This window comes from Pezoporus wallicus, unplaced genomic scaffold, assembly GCF_028554395.1.
Source record: "Pezoporus wallicus isolate ANWC-B61680 ecotype Strahan unplaced genomic scaffold, APGP_CSIRO_Pwel_v1 contig_420, whole genome shotgun sequence".
In the NCBI taxonomy this organism is placed as follows: Eukaryota; Metazoa; Chordata; class Aves; order Psittaciformes; family Psittacidae; genus Pezoporus; species Pezoporus wallicus.
The window spans coordinates 1,057,649-1,083,609 of record NW_026636658.1 but is presented as its reverse complement, the minus strand read 5'-3'; the positions used below and the strand labels follow the sequence as shown (position 1 = coordinate 1,083,609).

The 25,961-nt window shown below is 38.5% G+C and overlaps 1 protein-coding gene and 1 long non-coding RNA gene across 2 annotated transcripts in view; both read left to right on the top strand.

Moving 5' to 3' along the window:
• The window catches only part of WWOX (WW domain containing oxidoreductase), a 526,234-nt gene that overhangs the window by 421,580 nt on the left and 78,693 nt on the right, over positions 1–25,961 (top strand). The window lies entirely within an intron of this gene.
• LOC130594908 (uncharacterized) lies at positions 6,376–25,057 on the top strand. The gene is made up of 3 exons (XR_008971190.1): positions 6,376–7,725; positions 22,311–22,407; positions 24,653–25,057. It is a non-coding gene; the product is annotated as an uncharacterized LOC130594908 (long non-coding RNA).

Below are 25,961 nucleotides of genomic sequence, written 5' to 3'. Positions count from 1 at the left end.
AGAAATCTAGATCAGAAAGAAGCATCAAAAAAGCTACCAAACCAATCTTTATTTTCATAAAGAATTATTTCAGACTATTTCAACAGTATCAGTGTAAGTTTTGTAATGAGGCTCTCTTGGACTTCTCATTTTCATGCCGTTGCCTGAAACATTTTTAGCTTTCTATAAATTTAGGTCAAGATTTAATTTTCACTAGTTAGAACAAAAGCAGAGCAGTTCTAGCGCAATGGCAGTTGCAGAGACAGGAGGCTGACTCGTACTACAAACAAGAAAATAATATGGGTGTCAGTTTTGAATATGTAGAGTTGTGTCAGCATGTGAATGAAGATCCAATTCATTTTTATGAAACTTTAGACTAATTAGTTTTATAATTTGCACAGCGAGGTAATGTAAATGTGTTGCTGCTGCTTGACTTTTTTCTTAATCCTTTGAGTGGATATTTAATCTTTTTTTATATATTAGAATTAAAGCAACTTGGAAGATATGAATAATTAATCTAATTATATGCCGATCACTTTAATTTCTTTAATGTTTTAGATAAAAAAAACAACATTACAAATTGGTTTAGGTTGGAAAACCCTTTTAGAGGATTTTGTATTTCATCAGTAAGTGCAATTTAGAGGATACAGGCTCTGGAAGTGCAACATTAAGTTTATCGTTATGCAAATGGCCCAGTTAATCCAGGAGTTCTGGTGACCAGATTCTCAAGGTGTGCTTCATGAATTCGTAGCTTGAATTTAAGAAGCAAAATTTGCCAGTTAAGGAAAATGAGCAACCAAAAAGCTATAAAATATTGCAGGCTAGCAAAGGGAAACATAAAGAACCAGTAATCTGCTTATCTCCTCTGTAGACTGAAGGACAGCAAAAACTGGAAAAATGAGTCTTGCGTTGTCTACACATATCAAGGACTGTATCTTGTGGGGGAGAGGACAGAAAACCAATGTATCGACAATGATGATCAGGTGTAACTCTATGTGCAGTACGAACATGAAGTTATACATAAACTGAGAGCTATCTAGTTTGCATACATCTGAGCATGGCATGCATATGGAGTGCTGACTGCTTAACTTGTGGAAAATATAAACCCTGTAGAGATCATCACAAGCGTAGGAGTTTGTATCTGTCCTATTATGGTTGGCTATTTTTGGTGACATCCACAAACTTCAGATTCCTTGGCGTTTTGAAAAATTTCCACTTTCCTTCCTTTAATATGTGCATTATGCTCTGTAGAATTAGCAACTTTGTGCTAATTCCTTGTCTCTTCCCCTGCAGCCTGCTATTCCTTATTATATGGCTTTGTCTTCTAGGGTTGGTTTTGGGATTTTTGTTGGTTTTCTAAGGGAAATGAAAGTACTGATCATTACAGTAGAATTAAAAATAGCTTCTAACAGCTTAGCCCGAGATACGAAAATAGTCTCTCTTCCGGCTTATCCTGTCAAGTACAATGGGAACCCTAGTAAGGTAACATCTGTGAAAACCTCATTCTGGGTTTGTGTCTTTTTTTTCAGAATCTTTCCCTTATGTCTGCATAATGTAGTCATTGGAATAAGATCGTTGATTTTTTTTTTGCTCCTGATATCTCGCATTTGAGCTTTCAGGAAACGTCATTGGTCTTAGAGACTAACTTACCCATATGATGCTTCAGTGTTTTATGATGTATTTATATGTCATTGCTTAGGAAAAAGGACACAGTAACTGTAGAAAATTCGTAGATAAATCCATACTAGCATAAATGTTGATCTTCCTGTGCACAAGTTTTCCATGTGCCTTCGCTTGTTTGGTGTCCTAGTGACTAGGAATTTGTCATTCGCAAGGACAAATGTAGACTTTCTGTCCTTTGCTATTTAAAGTAAGGAATCATGCTTGACTAGTGAAGAAGTGCAGAATGTATTGTGGTGGCCAACCCAGCTGGACAGACTGTGAAAGCAAATAAATACCTCTCAAACAGGAGTACCTTTTTCTCACCCCACTTCTCTGGTAATAGCTGTGACATCAGGCATAAAGTGAAGAGGTAGGCACTAGTCTAAGTTTAGAGGCCTGGGAATGCATATCTTCTTGAAGTGGTACAAATATTTTGGTGGTTCTCTCACTTCGCCGTGGGTTCAGGACATCACTGTATAGCACAGACCCTCAGGGTAGGAATAAGACCTGATTCTAAGGGATATTTTCTGAAAGGTTCTTCGGAACCTGCACACCTGGAGAACAATTAAAATAGAGTTGAAAGGGGAATGCATGACTTTTACTAGACCAAAACATACAATGCAGCCTCAAACCTGGGGATTTGATTTGCAGGGGACATCTTGGAAAGGAGGATATCCAGACTCCTTGTGAGTGTCTCTGTTTCTACTCCACAGCACCTGGTAGGAATGGTCCATACCAAGACTAGGAGGGAGAGGAGAAGCAGGTCTCTGAGGACATGCCAGAGCACATTCACATGACGACATGGGAGTTTTCTACACAAACAGTGATTCTGAAACTTCTTACAGAAACTCTGGGTGTTTCTATGGTTTGGTACATAAGGGGACTTAACAAACATTTACCCAAAGAGCCAGAAGCACTGCTGGAAGTTCCAGCACTTACTCTCTCCCACAGGTCTTTATTTTTTTCAGAGTATGACAATTTTGCTTTTGTGTAGTTTATCTCTGTTAGTACAACATATAACACAGGCTTTGCAGAGGACTCAAGATACAATTTTGAATAGACACAACTGCTGTCTATTTTGAATTGTGAGATACACAGGTGTAGACAAGAATTAGTTATGGGCTAATTTACTTTATTTTCTCATCACTTAAGCATTTTTGAAATGTTAAAGCTAAGACCTGCTGGACCAGGAATCTTTTGTAACTTGCTGCTTGCCATCTGAACCAGGGAGTCCTCCCAGCTTAAGTGGCCATTAATGAAACCAGCTAATGCCATAGCTGAAGTTGTTCTATAACCCTTCCTGCCTCCTCTCTCAGGTTAGCAGGTTCCTCTTTCATCTCCTGCAGCTTTGCATGCCTCTGCCTTCCCAGCATTATGTTTCCCTCTTCCAACACCTGGCATCATTGTTTGGTGCCTGGGAATTTCCCACTCTCGAAATGAAGTTCCCTGCAGAGAAAAATAGCTCTCAGCTTCATCATAGCAGTCATTCAGTCAAAGTGCATTAGTTCAGATTAACACTATTGTCTCTGGTCTGGTAAGTTGATACTAAAAGCCTTATCAGCAAAAGCAGATATGCAAAACAGAGGTATAACACCTTGTAAAGTAACAGCTTCAACAAATTCTCTTTATCATCTTTTAAACTAAGTGTATCTGAATTCCAATGAAGAAGGTATGCTATATAACTGATGACTTTGGATTAATTTCTGTGGATTTCTAAGAGAACACCTATAGAACTATGTTAAAGTCCGCATCCCTTAAATTCTATAAGATATTTCTATGAAGAAAGTGTGTATAGTGAGTCTCCCTATAGCAGGTTAATGTTTGTGTATTGTCACCCTGACTGAACCCAGCATGGGAGCTCAAGTGGAGTAGAAATCAATGAAATAGCATTAGGATGCAATTGTCGCAAATTATCAGAGAAGAAAGAAGACAACTGTAATTCACTAGAAGTAACACTTTACCAACTGCTCTCACTAAGCATTAGTTTAGTGTGTTTTCAATTTCAAGGCACTTTCTCTGGAAAATACTTGGTCCATAATTACCATTATTATCACCATCCTGAAATTTGTGGAATTTAACCTAAACAAATTCCTCAAAGCTTGCACTTAGTTCTGATATACTTCATCCTATTTATCCTTAGCTTCAGTGGCACTTGTGCTATGAGGATCATGCTTCATATTGCGAATACCATATCTTTCTCAAAGAAAGCTGCTACGAGCTGCTGTACAAACACCCTGGGTGTTTGCATGTGTCCTATTTTGCCCAGCAGGACAAGGTCACTGCAGAATTTCTGTGGGGGCCAAATCTTTTATGTTTTATTGGCAGTCATCACAGCCAAGGTTTTGTTACATCCCTGTGACAACCTTAACTGAGTGGTCACAATACCACTTTCTATCCAGCAGTCATTTTTGCTCCCAGCATCTCAGATTTTGCCCTTTATTTGTCTTGTTTGCTAGCAGGAAAATTATTGGTAAAATATAAAATTACTGCTAAAACCAGTTAAACATTCCCTAACTGAAAAAAAAAAAAAGGTATTTTTCCTCCATGTACACTGGATATATATCTAAATATTTCTATGTTACAGTGATAATTGTCTCTCTGACATAATGTAGTATTTGCATTTTGTCATTCATCATTTTTTTTCTAGGGGTATGATCACTCAAGGGACTGGTTTATGTCTTTCATTTCCTGGTTATCCAGTCAGCTCCATCTCACACCAGCAGGAATTGAAAGCTATTATCAATATGGAGAACAGGATTTATGTGAAACAAGGATGGGATGTCAGTCAGTCGCCTAATAGCAAAGCATTCATATCCCAGTAACCACCTCATGACTATCAGTTTGTCCTGGTACTCAATAGGGGATCAAAGGCTAAATGATAACCAAAGCAAAATTAATCTCCATGCCAGGTGTGGTGATTTAACTGGTGTTAAATCTGTACTGTGTGGTACAGCAACTAAGTACCACACAGCTGCTCACTCAGTCTGCCCAGTAGGATGGGGAGGAGAATTGGGGAAAAGGTAAAATTCATGGGTTGAGATAAGAACAGTTTAATAACTGAAATAAAGTAAAATATTTTAATATTAATAATCATAATTGTAATGAAAAGGGAAAAATGAGAGAGAAATAAAATCTGAGACAGGTGATGCACAGTACAACTGCTCACCACTTGCTGATTGATGCTCAGCACATCCCTGAGCAGCAGTCAGCTTCTCGCAGCCAACTCCCTGCAGTTTCTATACAGAGTATACAAAAGTAAATCCTAATACTGTATTTAAAAAGAGCAAAAAATATGTGGTATGGAATACTGCTTTGGCTAGTTCAGGTCAGCTGTGCTGGCTGTGCTTCTTTCTGGCTTCTTGTGCCCCTTCCTCACTGGCAGAGCATAAGAGACTGAAAAGATCAGGATAAGCACTGCTCATCAAGAATTAAAACACTGGTGTGCTATCGGCATTATTCTTAGACTAAAGCCGAAACACAGCAGTGCACCAGCTTCTAGACAGATAATTAACTGTCCCAGCTAAAATCAAGACACTAGGTCAGGATGGAAACCCCTGAGAAGTGTGCCCATGTGCAAGAGAATATGAACAAAAAATTTTACTTTGAGTGTGCTTTTGATTCAGCTTTGCTCTACACAGGACACTCACGTCAGTAGGTTTGCCAGGCACACTGAGAGTGAATTTATTCATAACAAAATAATTTTTAGAGTAATAAATAGACTGTTTCATATCTGATTACAAGCTCTCCCTGCACTGGCATGAGATGAAGCCTTCCATATCAGGAAGACAAGAGGGAGTCTGGTTCAGTAATCAAGTTACTGAAGACTGTAAAGCAGGGGGTCAGGCAGTAAAGTTTAGGTTATTTACAGTGCAGATGAGGGTAAAAATCACTGGCCAGGGACAAGGGAGATATGTGAGATTTGAAGAATTAGGGACATAATTGGGACTAAGGAAACCAATCACACCAGGTGTGATGCAGATTGGTAACTGCTCTGGTATGGTAAAGGACTATATGTAAAATACTATATGAGAAAATGTCATCACTTCCCATCTGTCTTTCTAGGCTGCTTCATTTATGTCTGGTCAAACTCAGCATCCATTTCCCTTGATATGAATAGGTATTGACAAGTCTTTAGTATCTCTACCCTCCTGACTGGACCCTGAACATCAACTTACTCTTTTGTCAGTTTTAGGATTTCTCCTTTTTCTCTCCCCTCATAAAAAGAAGCTGGAGTACCTACTTTCCCAGACATACAGCTTTAAAAGTCCTCTGGCTACAACTTTTGTCCCTTAAGACTTCTAATACTTGAAGGAGGAACCTTGCCAAAGTGAATCACCTTCATTTCAGATAGTGCATGTCTGTGCATTACAAAATGCCTGTGCAGCATCTCTGTATCACTTTCTACACGGCTATTGATTATTCTTGAGGATCTGATCACGGACCATTTGATTTAGGTTCCCTTTTTGAATATATAGCTTCTTTTCTGAATCCTGCTGTTTGCCATAATTTTCAGCCAGGATTTTTGTTGTCTTTCTTTATAAATGCTTTGATATAAGCATATCCTTGCCTTCCTGTTGCCTGGGGAAACTTACTCTTTCTCTTCAATGTCTTCAGATTTTTTATTTCTAGTTTGTCCTCTTGTTACAGCAGAAAAATGTATTTCTTAAAATCTGATCCACTTTGGAGAACCTAGGATTTATCTAGGAAGTAATTACATTTCAGGTAGTCAAGCACAGTAAGCCTTTAACATGAGTCTGTTCATGGGTAGATGTGCTGGTACGACTTTCTTGTCACCTTAACGTGAGCAGCGTGATGCAGAACACAGCAAGTCAGGACATATGAAGATTGAAGCAGTTCATAAAGTAAGGGTATAATTAAGTGCTTGAACATGGACAGATTCCTGAAATAATGATAGATGTGAGGAAAGGAGATGAAGAAGTTTGGTTTGTTGAGAAACACAGGGAATGTGTTGAGAGGAAGGTGACAAGTATAGCAAGATTCAAGGAAGTGCATATACATCTCCTTCATATATCTTTCTGGCTAAAACCAGAATGATATCCATGAAGGATCTTGAAAATTGAGTCCAAATTTGGTTTGGATCCTACAGAAGACATGTGTTGGGGGCTGCTACATGGCAGTACGTTAGATCTCATAGCAGATTCCCCTGAAGTATGAAAAAGTCAAAGTCCAAATGGACATGAAGTTTGTAAAGAAACAACACTGAAGATTGATTTAGTAACAGCTGTGTTCAGGAAGAAGATTAGAGAGAAGTGAGTTTAGGAAGAAAATCCAAATATCAATATGCCTGCAGCTCTAGGAGTTTATGTTAGGCTACTGAGAATGTTAATCAGATTTCAAAAAACCCAGACAGTGTAATGCATGGCAGGTTGTACTCTACAGCATAGAAACCATGCTGCACAGTTTGCTTTGTGCAGAAAACATGGTTATATATGCAAGTAATTTCCATATTTCTGCTGCCTTATTTTTAACCCATTTAATGACCTTTATGATCACAGTTCAGTCAAGTAGCAGCATTCGTGCCAGCAACAGCATTCCAGCTGGGTTAATGAGTACACACATGATTTCATGAAGGAATATATCTTTTTTGACCCAGTTTCAACCTTTCATATTTCAAGCTGTTTAATTATAAGATATATTGGTTGGAAACAAACACCCATTTATGCAACATTAAAAGTTTAAACAAATTCCATATGCAATTATCTTAGGCACTGAGTGTCTGTGATTGGTATATGTAGGTAACAAATTAGTGGCACAGTTGATAAATGCCTTTCACAGAACAGATGCAAATAACCAGACTTCTGTGTTCCTTGAGTCTGCATGATAATAGGTTCTTTAAGCACCCTGCTAAGAATTAGGAAATTAGTCAAATGGGATCATATTTAGGTTGAGCTAATACTGCACAGCTGAATTTACCCACCATTATCTGCGGGCATAATTGGAGACAACTGTTTTTTGGACCAGCTGTGCAGGTCACAAAAGGATAATAATGGGGGCCCAGCCTTGCTATGTCAGATTGATAAATGTTTATAGCACCATGTGACTGGAGGAGCTGGCTTTAAACAGGTACAATTTAGGATTATTTCTCCTTTCTTTAGGATTCCTAGGGTTGAACATGCCAAATTAAATTGTTCATCATTTCTACATACCATGAGTCAGTGTAATTCACAGGGAGAAGAAAGAAAAGGTGTGGTAAGAGGAAAAATATCTAAGAGGTGTCAGATAAAACTTTCTCACCACACATAATCTGTTTTACACGTTCCCCTTAGTTGCTTTTCCTGCTATTTTCTCACCTTTCCTTTCCCTAGGTGGGTAGGTTTACATTGTTTACGCTGATATTGTGGAACTTAAAAGTGCCACTCATGCAGTTCCGAATTTCTCACTTGCTCTTTTTAGCATTTAGACTTAATAGTTGTTCTTGGTATTCTGACAAGTATTTCTTTTAAATGTTACATCCAAGTACAGACCTGTACTAATGCTAACCTATAAATACGTTAACAGCTACAGTTTGTTTAGAAAATGTGATATTAATGTTAAATGTATCTTACCTGAATCCATTAGTCACAAATAGGTAAACAAGAAAGCACACTCTGATTTTAATTGCAAGGAATATGTTTCATGCTAAATGTCTGTCCTATTTTTTGCTCTCTTTAAATGCACCATTAGGATTTGTGTGTCCTACGTATGGGCTGTAAATTACACTTTATTTTAACAAAATCAATAATTTGCAGTGAAAAATAGAGAACTTTAATTATCTTAACTAGGTACCACTAAGGTTTAAATTACTAAGAAGTGAAATGTTGTTTCTTCTGAGTACTGTTACTGTAGCACAGACCTGGATTTAGCTGCTATCATAACAGAAAGGGAGACAGGTAAGAGAAGAGACCTGAAAGGTGAAGAAGAGGGGTTGTAATTTTATTTTACATTAGCCCTCTGAAATGCGCTCCTGCTAGTGTTCCTCAGCTTCACAGGATTCATCTGCAGTCATGGCCAAAAATAGTTCTGGAGACCAGAGCATACTGCAGTGGTGATTCTGCCAGCAGTGCAGCTAAGGAATATTGGCTCTGATTTCACAGTGCAGCCTCTTCTTTGAGTCTGCTTGTTGGCTGTTGATCCCCGGGTCCTGAAAACATAGGGAGATTTATCAGACAAGGTAAATCTTTACCCATTGATGGCACAGACTGGTGGAAGGTGAACTTTAGGCTCATAGGGATGAACTTTATGCTTTAGGGTGAGCTGTGGGCTCTCCGAAAAACTACAGAAGTGACGGGGGGTGGCTGCTTCTGTCTTTTGCTTCTCAGATTTGTGTGACACAGCACCATCAAGCTGCGTGGATCTGGAGCATGCAGAGGTTCTGACTTCGGCCAAGTGCAAATTCACTTCAATATCATGCGAAGGAGGTGGGGGGGGGGCGTGGAGGGGTGGAAATGGTGTTGCTGTAGGAGCAGCAACTCCAGGAGCCTCACATCTGCATCCCTTCTTCAGGCATGTCAGGTGGCTGTCGTTGCCCTCCTGAAGTGATGCACTCCACTGGGACTCCTTGCATGAGAAAAGTGTTACATTTCCAGCCCATTACTGGCATGCAACATGTGCAAACTGTCTAAAGTGTATAAATGGAGTGCCTGAAGAGTGTTTTATTATCAAAGTAATTGCTGCATTTCCTAGATTAACGTTTGTTAGTGCAGTAGACTGAAATCATCACCGGTTATCTTATCTATGAGAGAAATTTTATCTTTCTCAGGCCTCCGATATTCATGAACGCAGCAGACGCTGATAACACCAGCTATTCCCAGGTTTCCAGTCTCCAGAGCAAAATGATCTTGCTTTCTCTGCTCAAGATGGCATCATAGAACTTCCTCCAGGATCTTACTGTTATAAAATACATCAGAAAAGACCCTCTGCTGTCAGAATTAGCATTTCCACCACAACCCAAACCATGTTTCTAATCTATTCCTTTCTAAATTAGCGATGTTTCTTGATGGTATGGGAAGGGGGAAGGGACAACAACAGTTGTAAAATGTTTTTTATTGAAACTTAAAGGCAATTATTTCTGAATTCCCATCTCCTTAATTAAAAGTGTCACTGTTTTGTGTTTAATCAGTACTTAACAAGCCTTATTGTGAAGCGAAAGACCTAAACAATGTCTGTAATAGGCTGGGAGGGTTAGCTGAACTTTGTTTAAATATAAAGGGAGTAGTGCATCTGCTGAAGAACTAAGCCCTTTCAAAGTTTAGGACACTCACCAGTGCCATACAGCATAAATCACAGTGCAAACTGTGTGATTATACCCTGCAGGGAAATAGACTGTGTGTTTATGGGGCTCTTCACCAAGCACTTAGGAATAATCTGATATAAAGCAGCAGGGGAGGAGAGTAATGACAACTTCAAATTAGTTTAATGAATGTTTACATTAAAAAAGGCTTTTCCACAAACCTGAAAACACAAAGTGACGGTTTCCTCTCCAGACAAAAACCCCCTCTACTTTTCCTTAGAGTACTGGATGGGGGGCACATTGTAAATTTAACTCTTTCAGTACAATAAGCCATAGTATCTTTATGTTCAGTGGTTTGCTGTCATTATAATGAGAGTTGCTAGCAATCCAATTATAAACAGCAGTATCTGGCTGGTAGCTCATCTATTTTAAATCACACTGATCTCAGGGAAAAAAATAAGAACAAAGGTTGAGAATTTCATTCCCATGAAAGAACAAACATCTCAAAATGAACTTTGCCAACTTTCTGTGGAACACATGCTTAGTATATCTTTGGCTGTATTCATTCAACAGGCTAATGTGAGGTTTGAGAGATTCTTTTCACTTCAAGCAACATAGAATGAGTTTATAAAGATAAAAAAGGGAGGAAGGGCAAAGTATTAAACAAAATAGAAATAATGCAGTACTTCTAGTTTTCTTCTCAGACTCAAGGTAAATAATTTCTCAATATTCCCACATATGCACAAGGCGCCATCATATATACAGTGAATTCTTGGGTAGTTTGGGGGAATAAACAGCTTGTACCTCTGAAGCAGTTAAGATCCTTCTATCTGAGGACTTACTGTGCATTTCAGATCCGGCATTGCAGTATTTTTCACTGCCACAAGGTATTTTCATGAAACATTTTTAAAACTTTTTTCAGTGGGGCATTTTGAATTGTATCAGGTGGAAATTTGTTTTTTGCCTTTACAGAGTAGATGCAAAGTTTTCCACTAAGAATTCTGCAAATGAGTAAGCATATATAAAGAAAAGAAAAGAGAAAAGAAAAGAAAGAAAAAAAGAAAACAACTTATTTTTAGGTTAGAAATAAAAGTTCAGAGGTAGGTTAGAGATAACTTCCAGTTAACTCCAGTGTTTTGAAACTTCCCCAAGAGTTAATATGTGTGAAATAGGTCTAGGTATGACTGTTATTGTACAAACTCTTACTGAAATGTTTTTTGTTTTTGTCCAAGGATGTAAAAAGTTAATAACAAATCAAGTACCCATTTTTATTAAGGAGCATGTGTGCTTCTCAAGCAACCATGGGAAGCTCTGATTTTAGACACTAATTTGTCAAATGCTATATTTGCTAAGGGTTTTTCTTAATCCAGTATGCATCCCAAACAATACTTGTTCTGTAAAGCTTTCATACAGAAGAAAATACTTCTGTATGTATATCTGTCACACATACTAAATAGTATATGTATTTTAAGTACTATTATATATATAGCTATTGCAAATGTCACTGAGATCAGGATAAAGACTTTGCACTCTCATGAGGTGTAAAGAAGAGCCCATGTTCTTCTTGATAAACAAATAAAACCACATAGCACAGGTCCTGCAGCAGCTTTTCTGTTTATCATATGCTAGATGTGATGTGGAATATCTTTAAAGTAAATCAGATACAGTGTGAGTGAGGAAATCAATATCAATAGGGCGTCTGGAATGAAGTGTGATTGACATTTGTAAAGTTGTTAGAAAACGTTGCAAACTATTAGAAAAAAGTGTCAATAGGCATTTCACTTCAAAAGAAGGATTAAAATAAGATGACTGATGCTGTGTGATGCTAACTGGAAGCTTGGAAGTCCCTCAGGTTGCAGAGCGCTGATTGTAGGATATGGCCAATGGAAAAACAACAATTTCTGCATCAGTGTAAGGGTCCATGAAATAATTTTTTATGTTTCTCTTAAGCTACGTTTTTAGCTTTGTCCATGTTACTGCATGTTACAACCTACTCTAAACAGCCAAGCCTCTGGTTGTTTATAATAGAATCCCTCCTGTTTTGTCAGTGCAAATATGGAGGCATTTTACTGGATGTTTAACCGTTACAGAAGTTATGTTTTTCTCTGGGAAGCATGTTAAGAGCACATTAGAAAACCACACCATTGATCTCTCTTGGAAATTCCTGCAGTAGTTTTTGGCAAAGGAAGTCCCATGGAAAACCAACTTTGTCCACCCTACTGGTGGTGGGATAAGCCACCCAGGATGAATGTACTGTGGGTGAAAGCTGGGTAGTTATGTTTTACCAGTTAAATTACTGTGTAACGTAGTTCAAGTCTTCCACAATCAGAACCTGATTTTCAAAGCAGAGGATCCATCCTGTCACCTATAATCAACTGAATCTCTGAAAGCAAGTCATAAAATTACTGCTGTTTGAGAATACTTCTGAGGTCTTTACAGGAAATATATTTAGGAAAGCTAAAGCCCTGGTAGAATTAAATCTGGTCAGGGGTGTCAAGGGCAACAAGAAAAACTTCTATAGATATGTCGGTGATAAAAGGAAGACTAAGGAAAATATGGGGCAAAGTTGCTTTATTATCAATTAATTTGGGGGGGATTCCACTACCCTTGATGCTAGGAAGCACAGGTCCCCCTCTGTTAGACCCTGTATATGTAGATAATATGTTATGTGCCCCTGTCCTCCTGTAAGGATAGCATGCAGTCTCTCCATGTTCTCAGGCATGTGGTGTGGGAGCTTAGTGCCCTGAGCCTGCTGTCTAGCCTTTGTATTTCAGGCAGTTTAGTGTATGCTGTATCCAGTAAACCTCTCTGTGGGCTGTTGGGTGAATGTATCTGGATGGATTGATTTTAATACCCAGTTATTTTTGCAGAAAAAAAGGTGGACTACATTTGTGTTAAGCCATTTTTTTGTGATAAGACTTTCTCAAATATGACCCTCTCCTGTATACACATAGTTTAATACAATTAAATATAAATTGCTCTGTTTTACGTGCTATGTCTACTTCAGTTTAAAGATCTTCATGAGTAATTTAATCATAATTTATCAGAAGATCACAGACTGATACAAATTATCTGATTTTTTTTCCTGTTATGTTTTTACAAACGACTTTCCCTTATGGAATATTATGAAGTAAAGAAAAGGGGGTATTTTCTGACCTAGTGAATTTCTACTTGAGACAGCATGTATTTGGATGTAGAAAACCTCAGTGTGCAGCACTAGTATGAGAGCCAATATGATGAATGTCGTTTTGAGTTGCCAGTTCTTTAACGCACTCTTGTGTAGACACTGTAAATTTCACATTAATCATTGCCAAGCTGTGGCATGACCAGCAAATACCAACTTTAGTAAGAGAGCCAAATGATTGGGAACATGTTCAAAACAGCTTTATTCCACTGACAGGTAGGATTGCTTAAATGAAATAAAAAAAAATCCAATTTGGCAGAAAAACTCTTCATATGTACTTTTGTTATTCAGCCATTATGCAAACCTGAAGTATGCAGAGATGGATCATTTATCTTGGTTTATTGGTATGTATAGACACACGAACAGTATCCATCTAATAGTGTTTTCTTATGTACTCCATTGTGCTAACAGGACCAGTTCCACTATCACCTGTGGGAAAAATGCTACCAGGGAGACTTAACTTTGGGGAAAAATCAATTAGAAATTGTCTGCATGTCAGTTGTGCTCAGTAAGCTGTAAAAAATAGACAGGAAACACAAAGCAAGTATGGCCTAGTGTTTTCAGGAGTTGACACAGGAAAAGATTCAAAAACAAGTAGTTTTTGAAAACAATCCTATTTGTGGATTACCATCTTCAGGTAGCTAATACATGCAGAAATATTAAAGACCGTTTTTTCTCTTTTTCTCATTGTTATTTGCTTAAAACTGTTTTGCTGGGAAGCAAAAATGTAAAAACAAACTGTATTTATGCAAAGTTTTGTAAACATTAGTCTCTACAGCTTGCTGTCAGATACACACACAGGAGCCCTGAGGCAAGATAACAAAAGTCCTTTTCCTCATGCAGATGTGGTCAGAAAGGTGATGTAACCCTGTCCTTTTGTCCTGTGCTCCAGGAATACTTGGTGCTCAGGATATATTAAATCATAAACCCTGTAACAAAAGCTTACCCCAGTCAGCTGCAGCGTATAGATTTACCTGGAGGGCTCCAGGTAGTCTGGGTAGTTGACCATGGTTGTGCTATGGCATCCAGACCAAAGGGCTGCTGGCAGAAGCCCGGGCCCCGATATAAATAGCAGAAGCAGATTGTCTGGATGCTGAGCTGCACTTTCCCCACTTCCTCTTAGTAAATTTGATTTTGGGATTCTCTCTGGAAAGGGATCACCCAAGTCAGCAATAATCAGTCAGTGCCTTTTACTATACATACCCAAAGATAGAACTGCAAAACAGAAGGTACCATTTCTTTTGCCCAGCTTCTCTGTTCAGATGTGCTTGGCCCCATTTTGCATTCCTGAAGCAGTAACAAGATGCAGAAAAGCTCATATAAAGGGGTAGGTGAAAAATCACTGATTCTTCATCCCATTGCATTCTCAATAACCCCTGAGCATGAGAAGAGTGAAAAGTTTCTCAGAAATACAGGGCCTACAGAGGAGTCTAAGGGGAAAATTAATGTATAATTATAGCTGTATTGAGATAGTCATAGAAAACACACATCTCCATTTTATAATTTTCCTGTAAAATTATCACAACACCCTCCTGTGGTTTCCCAGCTGTATATGTGTGACCCTGCAAAGACAAATTCAAAGACATCAGGTAATTCGGTGCCCATAGCCAAGCTTGGAAACTGTCAAGACATGCAGTTTGTGCCGTCTTTCGCTCTGCCCTATATGAAGCGCCAACAAAGAACTAGATCTCCTCCCCAAAGCTTTCTGGTGGCTCTCTCCCTTCCTTGTCATTAATAAATGGCCAACAATATTGGTTTAACAGGAACTCTTTGAATTATTTCTTTCTTTGCCAAAAGAACACATTTTTTTCTCATTTATAGCAAGTTATAGAAATGTGATTCTGTCCTTCAACTGACATGCTCCAGCCTGGATATCCCAACTTAATGTTAAGTACCAATGTAACTAACGCAGGAGCTGGACTTCTTGGCATGCTTCAGCCAAGGGAAAGCAGTACATGCCTCCAGGCACTCAATAAAATCAGAATTGCCCACTAGAGGTGCCTCTTTCCTTTCTCCACTGATGGCCTGGAGGGTATGTAGGATCTGAAATCAGGCACAGGCACCCCTTGTGGATGCTTAAAGTTAGGTGGGAAACATCATTGCCTTTACACATAATTTAATTCAATGTGGACTTCATTGGAAAGAGGATTTTATTCTATGGGTCAGGTTGGCTTTTCATGTTTCACACAGATTTTTGTTTATGGCTTTAACAGGTGAAACTAATTGCAAGATAAATAGGCACTGCAGGAATTTTGCCATAGGTAGTTTGGGTTGCTGAAAAGGGACAAGAACAATTGTATTGGGGGCTGAAAAGTTTCATATTCAAATAGTGTCCAGATTAAATACTTTTTCACTGCACTCTTTCTTGTCTGAGTGAAGTGCCTGAAGTAAGCAATGAATATTTGAAATGCAGGCACAAGCAACTGATAAGAAAAATACAATTACAACTAGCCCTAAAGATATTGCACTTAAAGGGGGATCACACTTATGTGCATTTAGAAGACAATATTAATAAAACACTTAAAATAACTTCATATTAGGGAATTAGGCTGTTATTTTTTAATGAAACTCTGGGGCCATTTTATCCAGACAAAGTGTTACATTTTATTCATATAATAGAAGTCCAGATAAAACAATCACATTTCGTTAGTAAGTGGAAACTGTGAATTTTAACAATCGTGTTAATAGTTTTAGATAACTAGAAAAGTAGATTTAATAAATTATAAAACTTTACAGTTAGGAACTAAAAAGCCATCTGACTTCAGAGGGCCGTCTGCTCCTCATAGCAGCACCAGCACAGCACAGCTCAGCCAAGGCCTCATCCTGCCCCTCATGCCTGGGCCACACAGCTGTGGGGCTGCAGCCCCATCACCAAATCCAGCTTCCCATCCACCCCTCTCTCTATCGTGCCCCACAGCAACTGGAGTCCTCTTGAGTTGAGGAGGATGCAGGGGGACTGATGCCAGCCCTTCTCCTAGCTTAAGGAGGAAGTGGGAGCTGAGCTTACAAGGCCAACAGTCCACTCCAATTTCTCCCTAGATTTCTCCCTAGATTTCCCCCTAGATTTCCCCCTAGATTTCTCCCTAGATTTCCATTCACGTGCCCATCTTAGTCCTCTTCTTTTTTTATTCAACTATTTGGTTGCTTCTTACTCCTATTTTTGACTATTTGGAGCAGTTTTTCACCCTGATTTTCCACTTGTAGCAAGCACGTTTATTTTCCAGCAACGTTTTAGCATGGAGAAACACCATGCTCTGCAGGGACTGGTGTAATAACACGACTGTTGTGCAAAGGAATTTAAATGCACATTTTTGTTATGGTTAGTATAAACAAGTCTTACCAGGAGGTTTGATCAGATACCCAAATGCTTTCAGCTGAGAAATTGATTTGAAAAAAAATAAATAATCTATGATTTAGAGTTCCCCCAAATTAGTCAATGTTGGCATAAACCTACTGCTCAGAACTTGAAGGTTATGCTTGACTTCATTAAAACCAGTATTTGATGTCACTTTGCTAAATGTCCCTGTGAAAAACCAGTCATTACAATTTCTACAGAAAGAAGATGCATCAGCATTTGATCTTGGGTTTTTTTGTAATGTTTCTGTGCAGTAGGAGGAATGTTTGCTATATGCATTTATTTAAGATGGTGATTAATGTTAATAATAACTTTTAGTCTTTAAGATGTAGGAATGTAATACTGCTTACTGTAGAAGTCTTTAGGAGTTTATTCAGAAGACTATAAAAAGGAGTGTGGTTATTTGTTCATAATCATTGCAAGGTTTCTGGCCTTTGTACATAATTACCAATGTTTTCTTTCACTCTTGTGTAAACTGACAGTAAATTTCTTCCATGCCGTAATTGGGTGGGTTTCAGTTGCCTTTGATTTGCATTTTCATAGAAAGAGGCACTACACCCTAAATAAGCCTTACCCTGAGAGCCCACCTTGCTCTCTCTGTGGGATTTACATTGGTTAACCACTTGTTGCTGTTATAAAACACCACATCTAGAACATCATCATTAGTGAGCTACTTTGTAGTGGGAGAATGTGAGACAAACACAGGGAGGGATTGTAAAACATGGAGTTAGATGTGATGTCACTGTCCTCCAACCCTGGACATTCTGCACCTAGAGTTGTCACTATACCATAACAAATAATGGCCAACAGAAAGCGGTGAGCAGTGCACTTGTGTATTTTCACCGCCAGCGTGTGGTGAAGGGGGTTGTTTGCAGACAGACCATTTTGGTTTTGTCACCATCTTTCCTTCATGTTTGCAAATCAGGAGGTGAAATGCCTGCATTTATATGCTCCAACAAATACTCAGAAGCTAAGCATTGGAACTGCAAGCAGTGCTGTCTCCTGAAGAATATTAACTGATTTTACTCAAAATTATCTTTTCCCTCTTTTACTCTGAAGCATTAAAAGATTTTCTGTTAGCGTGGCTATTGAGGTAAGGATGCCCTAAACATTAGCTCTAGCATAAACAGGAGAGTAGCAGCTTTTCAGAGGAAGTGGTTGTGTGTTCTTGGCCTTGTACTGTGGGTTTCTTCTTTTTCCATGGTTGAGCATTACTGTTTCTTTTTCTAGTCTGTCTTGGCATTTGCAGCTGTTGCAAACATCTATTTCTTGAAACAAATAATAGCCACAGACCAGCCTCATCATCCAGCAGAACTGCATTTTGAACACTCCTGTTGACCCTACTTTCAATGACATTGGTAATAGAAATTTGTGGAAAGAGGGAGGGGGGGATGAGACAACACCACTGAGAGTAGTTGTATCCTTTGCTTTTGTCCTTGATTATTTTTTTGCATTTTGGTTTTGACATATCTTTTAGCCAAGACCACAGCTACTTGTTTGTGTAAGAAATAATGTCTAAACAGAGCAATTGATTTGTGGATATCATACAACTTTGTTTTATGGTATTACAAATGAGTTTATGGCCATCAACACAATAACTGCTATATTAGCAGCTTTAGCAGCCTGCCAAAACCTGCTGCAAAATTTGAATGGAGGTAATAAATTCATGCTGCTTGCTAGGTTTTGCTGTTGTCCATGATGTAACTGTCCAGTGGATGAATGAATGGCGTACTGTCAATCTAAACACCTCAGGAGGACAAAATATTCTTTTCTTGTTAAATCATTTTCTATTTATCCATTCCTGTGTCTCACTTCCTATCTGCCATCTCTAGCACATGCAGTGGCAATCCACCACTCATAAACTGTGAGCAGTATACCACTACTTGCCATATGTCCAGCATCCTGCACTGCTGACCCTCAGACATCCTTGACTATATAGGTACAGAGCAGCTCCATCTTGCCATTACCTGTGGTATAGAATTTATGTATGCAATAAAGGCTTCAGCAAAAATCACAATTAAAAGCTATATTTGGCCTCAGAGTGGGAAGACATAAGCAGTAGTCAAGCCATGTGTACAAGGCCAGATTAGAAACTCTTAATAAATGGTTGCTTTCAGGGTAACGCAGAAGCGCCTTTTCCCTCAGGACTATCTGCAGAGTCCTAGAAGCCTTGAAGGATGTTTTTTGTGGTGGTGGGAGATGGAATTTACTGGGGATTTTTTGCTATGATCATTTTTTTTCAGAGGCTTCCTGACTCCACAAGTTTTTGGGTAGGTGTCCTGAGAGGATGGCCCCAGGGGTGCAAGAGAGACTTGCGAACACTCAGGAGGCACCTGGCCTCTGCACTTAGTTAATCCTCTAAGATTGCAGGGGTCCAAAGGCTGCATTTCCCAACCGTTTTGTCCATGCCCCCCTGTCCTGGCTGCTACTCCTGCAGGATGCAGCTCATGGGCTGTTCTCAGTGTGGGGGTGAGTGAGCTAGAGCAGGGGATCATCATTGCATTTTATTGTCAAAGACGGAGTTGCTAACTTTAGGCAAACAGTGGTTAATCTTTCCAAGAGGGTAGATTTATAGCCTGGCTTCTAAGCATTTGAATTCATTGTTACAGCTAATGGACATCTCATATTGTCTTAAATCACTGGCTCCTCAGTGTGCCAAAGAGTAATAGAAACCTTAGAGCAACCCTAATTTGGCACCTAAGTTTTAAATCAGTTGCCAAAGGAACATAGAGGGGGGAAAGAAAGATCAATTGAAATGTTTTTCTGAGTGCTTTCCCTGTGAAATGCTTTGCAGGGCTTGAACTCTTGAATATCATATGCAGCATATGGTACTTTAGTAAGTTCATGCTTCATGCTAGGTACATGGTAACTTTTCCTTGTTAAATGAATTTATCTAATTTACCATAGGGGTAGGTAAATATTGATTTTTATAAGCAAATGAAAAAAAAATTGTGATAGCGTGAATTTCTTTCACTATGACACCACTGCTATTCTATGTGATGAAATAGTTGACTCTGTTAATGAATGATCTCCTCTAGAAGTTATCGCTGTGTAAAGTATGGTCAGTGACTTTACATGGCATGATTTATGGAAGTATCTTTTCATTTACATAAGCAACTTCCTCCTGTATGTGCCAGTGGCATAACATATCATGTATCTCATTTCCTATTACGTGAGAAATTAATATGGAGCCCCATGAGTGCTGAGTGGAGGAACTCTGTGCTTGGTTGTTGCCTGAGCATGGCACACACATCTCAGTGGAGCCAAGAGATAAAATCCTGTGACCTGTTTTCCAGATGTTGATACTATAAGAACCTTTCTGATCCTGTCCCTGAAGACCATCTGCCTTTGAGGTAGCTGCTTTAGAGAGGTGTGGAAAGGCTCCACCTTCCCTCTGCAAGACTCAATTCATTCAACCGTTGCATCTACCTTCAAACCAGTACAGTTTATGTGCTACAAAAACACAAACCTTGGCTGATTTCATGATAACAGGCACAGGGATTTTACTGCTAAAAGAAAGGTCTGGAGAATTTAGCCTTTAATAAGATAACCTGAGAAATTTTGCAGGAAACCCATGATTTATCTTGCCCAGCACTCTTTGATGGCATAGACTTTTTCCTATTATGAAAGACCTTTTCTTTGTTCTAGGAAAATACCAAGGTGATCATTGCACTGTATAGCAGATTTTTCTCTTGAAAAACTGTCTTGCACATGATTAACTTTATGGTACATAATAGAGAGAAAGCTGCAAGGTGATGGTTAATGGCATTTGAAAAGCCATTGTTAACTTCAGCTCATAGGGATTTACAGGGATTCCTTAACCTAATCAATATGCTGATTAAATTGTTAAAAATAAGTGTTTATGAGTATTAGTTCTCCAGTAGAATAGGGAAATATTTAATATACATATCTGAAAAACTTCCACCTCCCCCTTCTATGTTTATAAAAATGGGTAAATTTAGCGAGTAGTTTTGCTATTGAAAAGTAGGCTTTTGTTTTGAAGAAAAGTTTTCCTAGTTTAGTTTGTTTATATATATATATATATATATATATATATATACATACACACACGCAGAGACATACATGTGTTTGTATATATCTCTGTTTTTTCATATATATAGTTCATTTCCCATACGTTTTTAATTGTTGTGCGGGTGGCTGAATAGAGCAAAGATGAATGATAAAGTGATGTGGGAAAATGCAAATGTGACACACCGGGGAAAACAATGAAAAGACATGAACACTGGAAAAAAAGAGAGCAAGCAGCACCAGGAGTGAAGTGGTTAAGGAGGTTGCCACAGCAGGAAACGGATATAACTCTGTTTTCAGTGTGCTCATGGGAACCGAATTGGAAAGTGTTGTGGTAAAAGTGTGTGGGAAAAAAAAAAAAAAAAAAAAGAAAGAAAAATGAATTAAGCTATAAATATCTGTTTTTCTTTGAAGTTTTGTGACCAACAATTAATGTTACTGGAAATCTCATGAGGAGTTGTTGTTTTATAAACTTTGGTTTGGCTGAATGATGCAAAAGTAAAGAGAACATTAGCTCATCTCCAAAGGCAGCTTCTCTACATTGATTTTTGAGCTCCTGTGGCAGGTATAAACTAACTGCAGAAAAAAGCCTTGTATTCCTTTCCTCTGTTAGTTATGCAAGCTACAGAAGTGCCTTTAAAATGACATGAAGGAAGAAAAGGTGTCTTTGTAAGGACAGTGCCTATATGTTACATGTCCTGTTAGTGAGAACACTTATTTTCTGTGTTTATCCACACTCTGAAAATCAGACCTCTTAGAAGAAATTAAAACAGCAGGTTGTTGTCTAAGCTGTTTTTCTTAGATTAAAATTCTAATAACTTCTAAATGAGAAGTAGTCTGATAAATGGGCTTGAAGGTCACAAATTATTTTGGGGGATTTATCTGAAAAAAAAGCTTTTTCTCCTCTCTAAATAAGGAAATGTAGCGCTAGGAGTTCTTCCTCCCCCCCCCAATAAATAGCTAGCTGTTGTATTCCAAATAGATGCCATGTTCTCCGTGTAAGGGAGAGATGTCATTGCCAGTGAATATTATCATATTAAAAATCTATTTAAAGCTGGTAATGATGTTGAAAAGCTGGAGATTCAAAATAAACAGTCTCTATCATCTCCACATTGAGCAATTTAGGTAAGTCTGTTATAACAGTGATAGTTGTGTTGTAATTGTGGCGTCTTCCATTTATTTAGCACATTTTGTCTGAAAGTCTTTTACAAACTAAAGGATGCCCATTGTAAAACTCTATGCAGAGGTGTGTTTAACTCAGGAGTGTAATTAGCACAGTGCAGTTGTCAGAATTACTCTCTCAAATGCATCTTTCCCATGTGCAGTAGCATATTTCCTATGTGTCATTTAGCTTGATACCTGCTCATCCTTGATATTCCAAAAAGGTGGCACAGATTGTATTACGTGATATGGTGTATCATCATGATTGTGGTGGATGCTCATTTGCAAGGAAATGTAGATTGGAGGCCTAAAGATTCAGCACATCCTGGTATGCCTCAGTCAGATGTGACCAGCATCCCTGCAAGAAGCTGTGGCCAGAAATGCATCTCTTTTACTACTCCCAGGCCACACAGCAAGACCACAAAAAAATCAGATTTATAAAGCCTTCATAGGAACATCCTCTACAGATCCATTGCAGGCCTACAGAGCAGGCAGGGTTTGCAGGCTAGACATCTCAGTATCAACCCAGTCCCTTGATAAAGGGATGCAGAAGAAACTTTGCTTAGAAAACCTCACCAAATAGCCTGCATCCCCTGGCCTCACAGAGCTGATGCCTTGCTTTATGCTATGGAACATACTTATTTTGCCAACATAAGGTGTGTTTCAGAAGGTGAAACTCTTTAAATCAGTTTTTCTCTATTTCTTACTAGTGTGCTATGCAGCTCCTGCAGCAGAGGACACGGTTGCTGGAGTTCTTGTTTTGCAATTTTTCTGAATTGGCTGCACAACTGTCAGCATCGTGTCCGGGTGAGTTTCTTCCTCCAGTGCTCATATTATTTGCTCTGGGGGCCCTTGTCAGCTCACATTCAGCTTGTTTGCAGACAAAAACTACCAGCAGGGAATGAACTGCGATTGAAATTGAGATGCTGAGCTACTGTACAGACTCGCAGTGAGATACGGCTGCTTTGTATACAAGTGTCTGAATTCTCTGGGACTGACTTTACTGATGTTTAAATAAAATCCAGTTCTGATTGGTTTACTGAAAAGCTTTGCCTACCCTCAAGGCCCTGTTTTGTGCTCAGACTATTAAAAAATTAGCTGGAGGATGTGTTTGGAGTTTAATTCACTCCATCACTTTTCTTCATACATAGACGTATTTTCCCCTACAGCTGCAATATGCAAGAAGTAGCTTTAGTGCTGAGACACGGTCTAGCCGAATCAGCCTAAAATATGTGAAGACAGTAGATTTGAATCAAAGTTCAGGAGAAAGAGAGAACTTCTCCTCAAGTTGATTTTAAATTCATTTTTCACCAGGGTATAGTTCCATCCTGCAAAACAGAACTGAGGGAAGGAAAATCAGCCTGGGACTTCCTTCTAAATACAGCTGTCCTGTAGCATGTCATTAAATATAATAGTTCTCCCATTGCTTTCTGCTTTTAGCAAAAGAAATCTCCAGATTTTTGAGAGGAATACGTATGGATTAAACACTGGATGGAAGTCTGAGTGCATTAAAGCCACTGAGACCATCACAGTTGCTTTCACTGTACCCAGATTTCTGCTGTTACTGTTTTTTCTTGTGTTTTATTGTTTTCCATGTTGCTTCTACTGCAGCACTGCACTGCTGACATGTAAATGGAATGTATATTAGAATGAATCATCAGGACAGAAAAGTCCTAGGCTTTCTTGAATGCACCTCTAAGCATCTTATCTGCATCTAAATATCTTTACAAATCTCAGACTTAGTGAGAAGCTTAATACTGCTTTATTCAGGCAAGCCTGGGATATAAATGCCCAGCACTCAACTTTTACTTCTGATTGCATTTGCACACTCATGCAAATTACCTACACTACCTCTAGGAAAGTGCTAATCTGATTTTCAGGCAAGGATTGTTCAACTTCAGTTTGTTTAAGAAGCAGCACATTAAATGAGGAAGAGTGCTTCAGTGCAATACCAGGGGCTCTCAATAAGGTCATATGTAAGAATATAGTTTACATTAAATGAAAAACTTTTTTTTTTTTTTAAATCAACAGAATAAAGTTATATTGGTAGAAAAAAGCTTTGAGGGAGTTTACTTACTTTTTCAGTTATTTGTAGTGTTTTGCATGCTATGATATGACATTGTGAAAAATTAGGCTTTGTAAATCTTCAAACATTGTTTCAGAAAAAAAAAACAGACATTTTCTGCCAGAAATCCTGTGGTACGACTGCAAATTTCATATGAAACAGTATTTGCATCGAGGAAATTTTGCTGTTTTTTTCTGTCCACATCACTGATACTATCATGCTGAAAACATCATTGTAGAAATTACTTCAGATTATGATAAGATTGATATGTTTATGAAAAGAATTATATGATGTGGTGTCTGCAATAATACAGGTATGAGACTTGATGGTCAAGGAAGTCTCCTTCACTCCATATTTCCATGCCTTTAGTGCAAAAAAAAGGTGTTTGTTTTGTTAATCATTACGTGACTAATCCAACTTGGCTTCTTTGATTTTTAATCCTACCAGAGACAAGGCTCTCTTTACCCTGGAGAGCAAATCTCAACAGAAAATGCACCTCATTTGGCACTGAAAACAAAGTTTCAGACAAATTGAATTCCAAGAAATGTTAATGCTATTTTTTCTTCTACTCCTGCAGAACAATATCTTAATTCTTGATGCTTGTCTTTGGTTATACTGTGTCACTAATGCTGAGCAAAATGGGAGATTCGATCAAGTAACGACAGCATTCCTTTGTGACAGATCTTATTTGTATCTAGCACTAAAGGTGGTCTTTCTCTGCATGTGTCACTGCAACCAATGGCAGAACAGCCCAGCAATTAATACAATTCCTAAGTAATAAATCAGTTCATCCAGTTCTGTACACGATATAGTCATTATGTGATGGAAAATTGAATCCACACTTTTGTTTCTGGTGGGCTGCAGCGGTATAATGAGCACTCTGGGCTTTTTAATATCCTTTGTTTGCATTTGGAAAAACATAACACTATCCCACTGAGAACCAGAAATCCTCTTGTGTTCTTGTGAACATGACATTCGAAAATGCAGTGTGAAGACATTTTAATGTTGGCAAGGAGCATGGAAGAGGCATTTTACAATGTGCCACCACTATCCCGAGAAGAAAGGAGCAGTGCTAATCCTGCAAACTTGCTCAGAAGTGTTTAAAACTCTTTGAAGGCATTTTCCAAGTACAAGGTAATTCACATATGGCTTACCTTTTAAGAGATTTGAGCAATTTAGCTATTTGTAGATGCCGACTGGCTCATGTGTCCTCTATGCAAGAGAATAAATCCCATTCAGATTTGTGCTCTGATAAATGGAGAGTGATCAAACTCTCCCAGACATGTTTGCATGATTGGAACTATGAAGGGTTAGGGTGCAGTTCTGATACCTCACGTTTCTCTTATCTCATATTCTTCAGATATTCAAGTTAGTGACAGGCCACAGTATTGTAGCAAACTGCAAGCCAGGAAAATAGCAAAGTGGCATAATCATTAGCTGTGGTGAACCTACTGGGATGGAGAGGTGGAGTCTTTAGAGCTATGGAACCATCACTCTGCTTCCCCTTCTTCATGCCTGATATAGTGTGTTAAATTTGTGGACCAGGGGAACAGAGCCATGGGTAATGCTTGGGGGAAATACGTGGGTTGAGCTGTTTAAAATACACTTGGATTGTAATCCACATCTGAAAAGTAGCAACATCTTTAATTAAAGTTAATGAAGATTGTCCATTAAGTTCCAGGTGGCAAGAAGGGAATATGAGTTCATGATTGTGCACCAACGCGTGGTCATCACTATTTAGTTACAAACACAGCTTAGAAACAGCTTTTGTAACCTGGCCTGAACTGTAATTCCTGCAGTCTTATGTACTGTGTTATGTACCAGGAGCAGCATGTGTTTTATTCCAAAGGAACTACAGAAATAAAACCTTAAGCTCTCAGAGCATTGCAGTTGTAAAGCCTTTCAAACAGCAAAGGTTTTGGTTTCATTAAGAGGCCATTTCACAGTTTTAATTGTTTAGAAATGTACTTAATAACTACATATCATGTCTGGGAAATATTAATTACTGAACAATTCTTGTGTAATCCATGTGATATCTCACATAATTCAGTCAGCTGAATATAGTGAGATGGTCTTAATACAATAAATACAGGCTACTCAACGTGTAAATGAGATGGTTAAAAATATACACTAATGGATCATTAACCTCTCTTGAACTTATATGCTTAGTGAAAATCACATTAAGTGAATATAGGATTATGGCAATATAGACCTGTTAAGAAATTATCCCAATAAGGGTACAAAGCTGGGAGATACTGCAGTAGGGAAACCAGGTGAGCTATGAAGCACTTCTCAA